This window comes from Chinchilla lanigera, unplaced genomic scaffold (genome assembly GCF_000276665.1).
Source record: "Chinchilla lanigera isolate Chin_1 unplaced genomic scaffold, ChiLan1.0 scaffold00006, whole genome shotgun sequence".
NCBI lineage: Eukaryota > Metazoa > Chordata > Mammalia > Rodentia > Chinchillidae > Chinchilla > Chinchilla lanigera.
In genome coordinates, this window is record NW_004955407.1 from 36128953 (window position 1) to 36140074 (window position 11122).

The following is an 11122-nucleotide window of genomic DNA, read 5'->3' on the forward strand; positions in this document are numbered from 1 at the left end:
CCCCCTCATGCCTTCGCAGGTGGGGCTTGGGGAAGGTGATCGCATCAGATGGTGCCGTAGTCACGGGTGGATCGGTCCACTGATGGGTTCACAGCTGAATGTGCTGTGGCGAGGTGCGGCCTCGCTGGAGGAGGTGGGTCCCTGGGAGTGGGACCTGCAAGTTTCAGCCCCCACCCTCAGCTCCTCCCTTCTCTCCCTACTTCCTGTCCTCTGCCATGCCGTCCTGCCTGGAGGCAGCTGAGTGTGGACTGAAACGTGAGCCAAAATAAACCTCTGCTTCTTTACAAGTGTCAGGTATTTTGTCCTAGTGAGGAGGAAACTCAGACAAGAACTTCACCCAGCCTGTGACCAGCTACCAAGACAGGATACCATGGTCAATCTGTGCATTTAGTTAAAAAAAAATTAAATAGCTTAAAAAAAATTTTTTTTTTGGTATCAGAAATTGAACTCAGGACCTTGCGCTTCCCAGGCAGGTGCTTCTGCCGCTGAGCTCTAACCCTGGCCAAAAAATATTAGATTAAAAAAAAAAAGAAGAAGGCCAGGTGTGGTGGCCCGAGCCTGTAATCCCAGCACTTGGGAGGCTGAGACGGGAGGATCACTGTGAGTTTGGGGCCAGGTTGGCCTCCACAGTGGGTTCAAGGCCAGCCTGAAGTACATGTCTAGACCCTGTCTCAGAAAACCAAACAAAAAGGCAGTCTTCATTTCTCCCTGGCCCCTCCACCCTCCTCCCTGGGCTGTGTGCACCGACTGGAGAGAGCTGGTTGCCTTGGTTACCACACAGTGCTAATGTCATCTTCACCAACCTAGACTTCATTTCGTACAATCCAATTACCTTGGCTCGGAGCGAAATTCGTGACAAGTAAGGAAATAAGCACATACTTGTTTTTCAGATTTCTGCAGTTGTCGCCCGCACAGATGAGCTGACAAGACTCCGCAGCTTCTGACTCACCGCTCCTGGCTGGAAATTTCCATCACACGGGGTCCAGAGCATTGTCAGTAGCTCTGCCTTCATGCAGGTAAAACAGAACATCTGTCGACAAAGAGGGCTCAAACCCCGCCCCCCCCCCCCAAACTGACCAACAATAAATCAATATGCTCATTGAATTTACTTTTTCAGAACTCTGGAGTAAATTTTGATGGGTGTCATACATAAGAATTTGGGAAATCATTTTAGATGGAAAAAATAAGGCATAAAATTGGTCTTTGAAATTATATACATGATTACCATTTATCTTTGTATTCCAGAGGTCTATGTGAAGCATTAAAGGGCGCAATTTTTTTTTTTTTTTTTTAAGACAAGGTCTCCATATGTAGCCCAGGCTGGCCTCAAACTTGTAGGGATCCTCCTGCCTCAGCCTCCCCAGTGCTGAGACTACAGGTGTGCACTACCATAACCAGCCTTCGCAATTTTGTTATAAATATTAACATGAAGAGAACAAACCTTTTATTCCCTGAAGGCTAGTCTTCTAATATAAGTTTTTTTTATTAAAGAACAGTACACAATAAGCAAATGATAGAGTCATAGGCTTAGTATGTTTCTGCAAAGTTCATACGCTCATATAAACAGCACCCAGATTTAAAAAAAGAACATAGCCAGTTCACTGGGATTACTGGGATTACTCCAGTACTGTAGACTTGATTTGTCTGGTTTTGGAACCGTTATCAGTGGAATCCAGCAGGATCTTCCGTCTGGCTTGTCCTCCTTCTATCCTCTGAGTAACTGCCCGAGAATGAGCCGGCTCCTTCTCATGGCTGAGCACGACCCTGATGTGTGGACACAGCACTTGATCTTTGTTCTGTTGCTGAGTGGTTCCCTTCTGCTCTGTGGGCACTGCAAATGGCACTTGCCTGGCTCTTGCTGCTGCAGGCTGGATGGGAAATGTTTCGCAAAGCACACCTGTTGCCCAAGGCAGCAAAGTCCAGAGGTGGGGCATGGGAAGGGCACCAGGTCCTGAGCGCTCACCCCTGCCGCCCTCCTGTGACACCTAATGCTTCAAGGAGGAAAGGTTTCCTCTGGCTCAGTCTTGGTCTGTGGGCAGCTGGCTCCAAGGCATAGCAGGCCAACGTCCTGAGCGAGGAAGGCTGCTTAGGTCACTGCCCCAGACAGCAGAGAGCAAAGGGCAGGGCAGGGAGGAAGACAGCTCTGCCACGCTGCCTCCCAGCAGCACTCAGTGGACAGTGGATCCACGGCCCAGTGAGGCGCTGTGCCGCTGTCACCCTCTCTAAGCCCCGTGTCTTGGTTGCTTTTCTCTCACTGCTGAGACAAAATACCTGACAGCCAGAATTAAGGAAGGAAAGGCTTAATCAGCTCAAAGCTTGTGGAGGTTTCAGCCACACTCAGCTGGGTCCAAGCAGAGTAGTACACGGCAGAGGTCAACAGCTCATGGCTGCGGAAGACAGCAAAAGCATTCCAAAGCTTTACTGGAGCTTCCTTTCTGGCCAGACTCACAGCATTTTAAATTATCCTGCTGGACCCTTTGCTCTTGATTCTCAACAGGTATTTTGTCCCAGTGAGGAGGAAACTCACACAAGAACTTCACCCAGCTTGTGACCAGCTACCAAGACAGGATACCACGATCAATCTGTGCTTTTAGTTAAAAAAAATGTTAAATAACTTTAAAATTTTTTTATTTACTTATTTTTGGTACCAGGAATCAAACTCAGGACCTTGCGCTTGCCAGGCTGGTGCTTCTGCTGCTGAACTCTACTCCCGGCCAAAAAATTTTAGATTAAAAAAAAAAAAAAAGAAGGCCAGGTGTGGTGGCCCGAGCCTGTAATCCTGCACTTGGGAGCCTGAGACAGGAGGATCACTGTGAGTTTGAGGCCAGCTTGGCCTCCACAGTGGGTTCAAGGCCAGCCTGAAGTACATATCTAAACCCTGTCTCAGAAAACCAAACAAAAAGGCAGTCTTCATTTCTCCCTGGCCCCTCCACCCTCCTCCCTGGGCTGTGTGCACCGACTGGAGAGAGCTGGTTGCCTTGGTTACCACACAGTGCTAATGTCATCTTCACCAACCTAGACTTCATTTCGTACAATCCAATTACCTTGGCTCAGAGCGAAATTCAGGACAAGTAAGGAAATAAGCACATACTTCCCTTCCTTACATTGTATGCAAACTACCGGCCCCAGGGCGGGTGTAGCACTCACACCCATAACTCCAGCATTGGACCATGAATCAATCACAAACTCTAGAAGCCCACCCCATGACTGCATGAGGCTTTGGGGGGACATTCAGACACAAACCTTAACACCCTGCCTATGGGGCAAGAGTGTTTGGGGAACATTCTAGACTAGAACATTCTAGACTAGAACAAGAGTGTTTGGGGAACATTCTAGAACAGTTCCTCTCTGGGGATTTATCAAACCATGACTCCTAACTCAGTGGCATGATTCGGAGGTGACACAATTCATTTTCCAGGCCCTCAAGTTTGACAACTGGGACGGGCCACACACCAGCAACACATCTCTGATTTACACTTACTTGCCTCCACCAAAAGAAACCCAAAATCCAAATAGGAGGCCAACAAAGCAGCCAGGGGTGCAAAAGGGGACCCCCCACCTGGTTTCAAGTGTCAATGGGCCACTGGGCAAGAGTGCCCCAAACACTAGCTCCTCAGGACAACATGGCTCTCTGCCCTGACTGAGTGCAGCTCTGGCGCTTGACACCCAAAGGTCTCGGATGCCCATTTCAGGGGAAGAACTCTGGGTAAGCCTTGGGGTGGAAGAAGGACTGTTTTCCTCTTCATCCCCATGGGGCTACCCACTCCACCCACCCTTCATTCCCAGGACAGCTCCCTCGGGCTGATATTTCTATCTTCAGGACTGAGAACTGCCTCCAGCTATTCCCCATGCCTCTCCCCATTAACCCACCCATCTGGGACAGTTGTACTCCTCGGACTGTCCTACCACCTGGTCTAGGATCAATCAGAACGTGGTCTCCGTCCACTCGACAGTCCGAACCTTACACTGTCCTCTGCTATATCCACTCCTCCAGTGCCCACTACAATCCCAGCTCTATGTGGTCTAGGCAGGCCTTGAGCTCACTTTGAAGCCCAGGCTGGCCTCAAACTCACAACGATCCTCCTGCCTCAGCCTCCTAAGTGCTGGGATTACAGGCATGTGCCACCATGCTTGAGCATCCTCCGTTCAGCCTTCTAACAGAAGCGCGCATCCAGGAAGGTGTCACTCCATCCCTGCGTCGCCATTTTGGATTCTTCGCCTGGGAGCCAGAGGACCGCCAACCTCGTAAGTTTGTTTACTTCCTTACATAAATACACCTGTCGGCAGACTTTTCCCCTTTTTGAGATAGGGTCTTGCTAAACAGAGCTGGTCAAACAAAACAGAGTGCATAATATGACTGCATTTATAAGAAATACTGGGGTGGGGGAGTGGCATAGGGGTAGCCTCAAGCTCTGTGGATGTGTCGGTTGGCAGGTGAAGCACATGGGGTCCTGACCGGCTGCCTGCAGGCCCTGGTGAGTAGGCCCCAGCTCTGCGCACATCTTAGCTGGCGGATGAGGACTGCACCTGTGCTCTGCAGGCTGCTTGCGGACTGTGTTACAGCATAGGAGCAACCCGAGCTCTCTGGACCACTCAGGTGAGGCCCGCCCTCCCTCGACCAGCTGCCTGTGGCCCCTGGAGCGGTGGCCCCTGTCTGGCCACCACTGGGTTCACAGCTGAAGCCTGCACACTTTCCATCCATGGCCTGGAGACTCTGGTGCCGAAGGCCAGCATTCCCTCACCATTGCAGTTGTGGTCTGAGCTGTGTGCCCCATCAACTGCCTGGGGATCCCAGACCCGGTGTTCCACTGCCCTCTACCATCTTGGGATAAGTCTGACACCCAGGAAAACCAGGGACCCTAGAGACCTTCGGTGAGCAGCCTGGGAAGCACGTGCCTCAGCACTGTCCTTCTGACATCCAAAATGACAAGATGTAGGAGCAAAATGCAAGCTCAGAACTCAACCCTACCCAGAACAAGTCCAGGAGACACTGACATGGGAGAACTTGGAAGTCACAAACCTGAAATCCCTGAAATGATTGCAAATGAAGTAAACAAACAACTCCATCAGGCCATAGAAGAAATCAGATCAGAAATAACCTTCCAGGTAAAAAAAGAAATGACATCAATAATGAAAGAACTGCTCAGCACATCTAAAGAAGACATATATAAAAAAATAGATGAGCACAGGAAAATGAAGGAAACATTAAATGAACAATACTGGACAGAATTAGAATGCATGAAACAGATTCAAGGAGATATCCAGGAAATCAAAACTTCCATCAAAAGCTGGCAAAACTGCTTGAGTGAAGGTGAAGATAGACTTTCCGATCTTGAAGACAGCTTTGTAGCCAACAATCATGAAAGGAGAGATCTTGTGAAAATAATAAAGAACCATGAAATATCAATTCAAAAACTGCAATATGATGCAAAAAAACAATGTAAGATTAATAGGTGGCAATGAAACAGCAGGAGTCAACACAAATGACATAAAAAGAATATTTACAGAAGTAATAGGGGAAAATTTCTCAAGCATGGAAAAAGAATCTAACATACAGTAAGTGAGGCATATAGAACCCCAACTAGCCATAACCAAAATAAAACTACACCCAGACATAAAGTAACCAAGATCCCTGATATCCAGCAAAAGAACAGAATTTTTTTTTTCCTTTTGGTTTTTGTGAGACAGGGTCTCGCTACACAGTTCAGGCTGGACTTGAGCTCATTTTGCAGCCCAGGCTGTCCTTGAACTCACTGTGATCCTCCTGCCTCAGCCTCCTGAGTGCTGGGATTACAGGTGTTCGCCACCACAGCTGGCAGAACAGAATATTAAAAGCCATTAGAGAAAAGAAATAGATCACCTATAAAGGAAAGCCCATCAGAATCACAGCAGATTTCTCAACACAAACCATAAAATTAAGAAGAGCTTGTAGTGAAGTATTCCAGGCCTTAAAACAAAACAATCTCCAACCCAGATTGATGTATCCTGAAAAACTATTCTTCAAATTTAATGGATAAATAAAATATTTCCACAACAAAGAACTGAAGAACTTCACAAGTGCCTAACCAACCCTTCAAAGAGAACTAAAAGATATTCTAGAAAGAGATAGAAATGACCACAATTTCAAGAACAACAATAGAAAGAACCACCTCATAGAGCAAGCAATTAAATAGAGTAAAAGTAGGAAACCAACAACAGGTAAATAACATGACAAAGATAAGCCATCACATTTCAGTTCTAACCATTAATGTAAACGTCCTCAATTCACCAATCAGAAGAAGCAGACTAGCAGAGTGTTTCAAGAAACAAAATTCAACAGTGTGCTGCATACAAGAAACATACTTAAATCAAAAGGAAATTCATAGACTGAAAGTCAAAGGAAGGAAAACAATCCTGCATTTGACAGGAACTCAGAAAAAAGCAGGGGTACTTATTCTATTTGTAGACAATGCAAACTTCAAACCAAAAATAATCAAAACAGATAAAAAAAGGTCACTACATATTTGTCAGGGGAAAACTTCAAGAGGAAGAGAGAACAATCATAAATATGTATGCACCAAACATGGGAGCACCCAACTATGTAAGACAAATCTTAACAGACAAGAAAAATGAGATAACTAACAACACTACTGTAATGGGGGACCTTAACACCCCACTGACATAAAGAGGTCAATGGGACAAAAAATCAGCAAAGAAATAGCAGAATTGAACAAAACTTGTGAATAAATGGACTTAGTAAAAGTTTACAGACTGTTCCATCCCACAACATCAGAATACGCATTCTTCTCAACTGCACATGGGACTTTCTTTGAAATAGACCACATACTAGCCCACAGAACAAGCTTAAATAAATGCAATGGAATTCAAATTATCCCATGTATATTATCTGACCATAGTGCAATAAAATTGGAAATTAATGACAAAAGTACCATAAGAGCTCCATAAACACATGAAAATTAAATAACAGCCTCCTGAATAACCAATGGGTCACAGAAGAAAATAAAGAAGAAATTAAGCAATATCTACAAGAAAATGAAAATGTTAATACAACTTACCGGAATCTGTGGGATGCACTGAAAGCAGTCCTCAGAGGAAATTTTACAGTAGTGAACACACATATCAGGAAAACACAACGACATCAAATAAATAAGCTAATGCTGCACCTCAAACTTTTAGAAAAAGGAGAACAAGTCAAGCCCAAAGCCCAAAGCATGGAGGAAATTATAAGATCAGGGCAGAAATAAATGCAATTGAGATGAAGAAAACACTACAAGGATTCATGAAGCCAAGAGTTGGCCCTTTGAAAGAATAAATAAAATTGATAAACCCGTAGCCAACCTTATCAAAAAAGGAAAGAAAAGACTCAAATTCATGCAATAAGGAATGAAAAAGGTAAAATCACTACAGATCCTATAGAAATTCAGAATATCATGAATACCGACTTTGAAAATGTTTACTCCCATAGGATGGAAAACACAGAAGAAATAGATTCCTAAATAAGTATGAATTACCAAAGTTGAATCAAGAAGATATAACAGTCTTGAATAACTCAATATCAACTATGGAAATTGAAAAAGTGATTAAAAACCTACCAATAACGAAAAACCCAGGTTGGGAAGATGGCTCAATGGCACAGCACCTGCCTGGCAAGTGCAAGGTCCTAAGTTTGATTCCCTGTACCAAGAAAAGAAAAGAAAAGTAAAGCAAAGCCCAGGTCTTGATGGATTCACAGCTGAATTCTATAAAAAATTCAGAGAAGATTTAATGCCAACACTTCTTAAACTCTTTAATGAAATTGAAAAGGAAGCAATTTCCCTAACTCATTTCTGGAGGCAAGTATTATATTGATACCAAAACCAGAGAAAGGTCCAACCAAAAAAGAGAACTACAGACCAATCTCCCTAATGAACATAGATGCAAAGATACTCAGTAAAATACTAGCAAACAGAATTCAGCAAATCATCAAGAAGATTATACACAATGACCAAGTAGGATTCGTCCCAGGGATGCAGGGATGATTCAGTATAAGCAAATCAAACAATGTAATACACCATACCAACAGAGCCAAAGACAAAAATCACATAATCATCTCAATAGATGCAGAAAAGGCTTTTGACAAAGTCCAACATGCATGCATGATAAAAACCCTACAGAAGATAGGAATTGATGCTCTTTACCTCAATTTGATGAAAGCCATCTATGACACACCAACAGCCAACATCATACTAAATGGACAAAAACTAAAAGTTTTCACTTTATTTTTTTATTTTTTTGGTTTTTTTCCGGTACCGGGAACCGAACTCACGACCTTGCGCTTGCCAGGCAGGCACTTTGCCCCTGAGCTAAATCCCCAGCCCCAAGTTTTCACTTTAAAATCAGGAACAAGACAAGGATGTCCAGTGTCACCACTCCTATTTAACATAGTGCTGGAAACATTGGCCAGAGCAATTACACAACAGAGAGATATAAAAGGAATATGAATAGGAAAGAAGAAAGCTTATGGATTTAATAACCAAATTTAGTAGGGTAGCTGGATACAAAGTTAACACCTTCTGCACCTTTCACAATAGCATCAAAAAGATGAAATACTTAGGAATCAATCTAACAAAAGAAGTAAAAGATTATACAGTGAAAATTATAGTACTCTGAAAAAAGAGATCCAAGAGGATATTCCTTGCTCATGGAGAGGAAGAACCAACATTGTGAAAATGGTCATACTTCCTAAATTATTGTACAGATCCAATGTAATCCCAATTAAAATACCATTAATGTACCTCACAGATCTACAGAAAACATTCCTAAAATTCATCTGGAACTAGAAGAGGCCTAGAATAGCAAAAACAATCCTGGGAAACAAAGGAAAGATAGGAGGCATCACAATCCTTGACTTGAAATTAACCTACAAAGCTACTGTGATAAAATCAGCATGGTACTGGCACAAAAACAGACCTGAAGATCAATGGAACAGATTAGAAGATGCAGACACAACTACAAACACACTCAGCCAACTTATCTTTGACAAAGGGGCCAAACATGTTTACTGGAAGAAAGATAGCCTGTTTAATAAGTGGTGCTGGAAAAACCAGCTTCCCACATGCCAAAGACTAAAACTAGGCCCATGTCTTTCCACATGCACTAAACTAAATTAAAAATGCATTAAAGATCTAAATATTAAAACAGAAACACTAAATCTACTAGAAGAGAAAGTAGGTGGAAGTTTTGAAGACAGAGGGGTAGGCAGAGAGTTCATGAACAAAAACCAAACTGCACGGGACATACTTCAAAGAATCAACACCTGGGATCTCATCTTATTGAAAAGTTTTTGCACATTAAAAGATATTACCAATAGAGTAAAAAGAAAACCCATGAATTGGGAAAAAATTCTAACCAACTGCCCCTCAGACAAAGAACTTATGTCTAGGACATTTAAAGAATTAAAAAAAAAAAATCAGGCCCCCCAAATTCAAAGATGCAATCCAAAAATGGACATCTGAGATGAATACACACCTCTCAGATAAAGAAATACTAATGGCAAATAAATACATGAAAAAATGTTCAACATCATTAGTCATTCAAGAAATGCAAATTAAAACAACATTGAGATTCCATCTCACCCCAGAAAGAATGGCTATCATCAAGAAATCAACCAAGAACAAATGCTGGAGGGGCTGTGGGTAAAAAGGAACCCTTCTCCACTGTTGGTGGGAGTATAGATTGGTGAAACCACTGTGGAAATCAGTGCAGACATTACTCAAAAAACTAGGATTGGAGGTCTCCCTTGACCCAGCTATTCCCCTTCTGGGTATTTTCCCAGAAGAATTAAAAACACCATACCATAGCAACATATGTGCACCCATGTTTATAGCAGCACAATTTGTTATAGCTAAATCTTAGAAACAATCCAAATACCCATCAACTGAGGAATGGCTAGGAAACATGAGGTATTTTTTATACAATGGAGTATTATGCAGCTATAAAAAAGATAAACTCGAAGCTTTTGTAGGTGAATGAATGCAACTAGAGATCATACCCATAAGTGGAATAAATCAGACCCACATGTGTAACCATCATATTGTCTCCCTGGTGTAGGAACCTGAAAGAGTAAGTAAAACTCAAAATGTACAACAGATGATACAAAAGGGGAAGAAATTGCTCAAAGGAAGGAATGACTGGGATGAGAGAAAGAAGAAAAATGAAAGAAGGTGTAATAGAAGAATAGCTGGGATAACTGTACTGCTGATGTCTGATGGTATATTGAAAGGAACAATTAATGTTTAAAATTTTTTATGTTCTGACCAATTTTGCATGATTATATGTGATAATCTGAGCAACTGATTTGAAGACAACAACATGTAATGGAACAACTTTTGGTGAATTCCTACCATCTTGTCTAGTGAAACTCTATATTATCACTAATGTTTTATCTAGTAATTATTTTTTTACTCCTTTAATGGTTTGAACAATCTTCCATTCTTACATCTGGTAATCTGAGCAATATAGTTGAAGATAACAATATGTAATAAAAACAACCACTGTTAATTCCTATCATTTTGTTTTGAAACCCTATATCATTTTTAATGTTCTTGGGCTGGGGATTTAGCTCAGCGGCACAGCGCCTGCCTGGCAAGCACAAGGTCGTGAGTTTGATTCCCAGTACCGGAGAAAACCCCCCGCCCCCCCAAAAAAAACAAAACCATTTTTAATGTTCTTGCTTTGTTTTGTTTAAGTTTACAATGTTGGTATGCTGCTATTGTTCTTTTTTTCTTTCTTTAAAAAAAAAAAAGCTTCCCATTATAGGGGATAAATATGAAAAAAATCTTGAAGACATAGGGGTAGGCAGAGAGTTCATGAACAAAAACCAAACTTCAAGGGAAACACTTCAAAGAATCAACAACTGGGATCTCATCCTATTGAAAAGTTTTTGCATATCTGTAGAAAGTAAAAAGTAAACCCACAAATTGGGAAAAAATTCTAGCTAACTGTCCCTCAGACAAAGGACTTCTATATAGCACATATAAAGAATTAAAAAACATCAGCTCCCCAAAATTCAAAGACCCAATACAAAAATGAGCATCTGATATGAACACACACTTCTCAGATAAATACAAATGGCAAATAAATA

General features: G+C 42.3%; 1 pseudogene; it reads left to right on the forward strand.

The window, feature by feature from the left end:
• The first annotated feature begins 7561 nt into the window (after positions 1-7561).
• The window catches only part of LOC102018802, a 13582-nt pseudogene continuing 10021 nt past the window's right edge, over positions 7562-11122 (forward strand).